Source organism: Tupaia chinensis, unplaced genomic scaffold, assembly GCF_000334495.1.
Source record: "Tupaia chinensis unplaced genomic scaffold, TupChi_1.0 Scaffold000100_1, whole genome shotgun sequence".
NCBI classification, from domain to species: Eukaryota; Metazoa; Chordata; class Mammalia; order Scandentia; family Tupaiidae; genus Tupaia; species Tupaia belangeri.
The window spans coordinates 1,020,491-1,022,326 of record NW_006159564.1 but is presented as its reverse complement, the minus strand read 5'-3'; the positions used below and the strand labels follow the sequence as shown (position 1 = coordinate 1,022,326).

Genomic DNA, 1,836 nt, shown 5'->3' with positions numbered 1-1,836 from the left:
TCCCACCTAGCTTTCTGTCTCTCTGTCTGTCTCTGTCTCTCTGGCGAGCACATGTGCCCTATAGCAAAAAATCTCTCTAAAAGAAAAAAAAGTTTGAGGGATATATTTAATAGAATTAAAGTAATATTTTATTTTGGTGCAAAAAATTGAAATTAATGGATAGTTCTTTCATAATATTCATATTCTGGGAACTTTTTGGAAGATCCCCTCATATAGTTGAATGGTATTCATGTTTTAAAACATTTCTTAATTTGTATGGGCTTGTTTGCCTACTTCTCCCATTGCATAAATGTTTTTCACATGGGGCTGTAAGAGAATCTGGAATCATTAGTAAACTGAATTCCTTCAACATCATCCCACCATCTCACTTTAAGTTACTTTCATAATCATTTATTGAGCATTTGTACATACCAAGTTCTGCTTGAGGCCCTCAGTGAAATGAGCTTATCTACTCCCACATTTCCTCCTTAATATCTATCCTCTTATTCAGCATAAGCTCAGCCCACCACTGTTTTTCGGTCCTCTGAATATCAGAATAATCCAGGGAGCTTAAAAGAAAAAATAATGATGATGATGATGATGATAATAATAAACAATATGAGATGTCCCCCTCTGACTCTGATTCTGTTAGTCTAGGGTCAGACCCAAGCACAAGTGTTTTTGTTTGTTTGTTTGTTTGTTTGAGAGTTTTTTGCTATAGGGCGCGTGCACTCGCCAGACAGACAGAGAGAGACAGAGAGACAGAAAGCAAAAAATCACCACCCAGGGGGGCTGGCCACACCACAATCCCTTCTTCTCCATTCTCCTCTTGGGATCTTGGGCATGCATACACACACGCCCAGCGTGAGTTTAAGCCACTGGGTCCGGGACTTGAACCACGGTCGACTACGTGGGAGTCCAGCGACACAGCCATTACACTAACTGCTGGTCCCAACACAAGTGTGTTTTAAAGGTTCCTTAGGTGACTCCCAAATGCAGGAAACATTGAGAACCACTGGCCTAGACCAGTCTTGAAATGGAAACTCTTACTTAGAGAACTGGAGAAAACCCTACTCTGGAAATCAAAGCACTTTCCTTACAACTGGTTTTTCAGATGGTGTCAGACCTACTTTCTTTAAAAGATGCTGAAGATAGAAAACCTTTAAAAAACTATAGCTAAGGCTTTGCCCTGAATCAAAGCTGATGACCTTGGACCAGAGCACTTGGCTATAGAAAATAATTTTATTTCGGTGCAGTTGCATCTTCTGGTTTCAACAACAGCTGTCCTAACTGAAGTGGAGACTTATTTTTGAGCTCCTTTGGTGAGACTCTGAGAAATTAAGTAGTACTTCTTCAAACTATCAAGAATAAAAATGACTGTGATTTTGCATAGTGATGTAGCTATCATTAAAATAGAAGTGTTCTGTGAGGAGACACCCAAAATATGTGAGAATTTCTTGGCTTCTTGTGTCAGCAATTACTAGAATGGCTATATTTTTCATAGAAATATTAAGGGTTTCATGGTTCAAACAGGAGAACCAAAAGGCACTGAAAGAGGAGGTAACAGTATCTGGGGGTAAAAAGTTTGAGGATGATACATATAGTGAATATCTTAAGCATAATGTTAGAGTCATTGTATCTATGGCTAATCGTGGTCCAAACACCAATTGTCTCAGTTCTTCATCACCTATTGGAAACAACCACATTTGGACATAAAATACACTGTATTTGGAAAGGTAATAGATGATCTGAAGACTCTAGATGAATTGGAGAAGTTACAGTAAGTGAGACGACATATCGACCTCTTAATGATGTACACATTAAGGATATAACTATGCCAACCCATTTGCTCAGTAG

The 1,836-nt window shown here is 38.8% G+C and overlaps 1 pseudogene; it reads left to right on the top strand.

Moving 5' to 3' along the window:
* Nucleotides 1–1,352: 1,352 nt before the first annotated feature.
* LOC102476964 (peptidyl-prolyl cis-trans isomerase-like 3 pseudogene) lies at nucleotides 1,353–1,836 on the top strand (annotated as a pseudogene).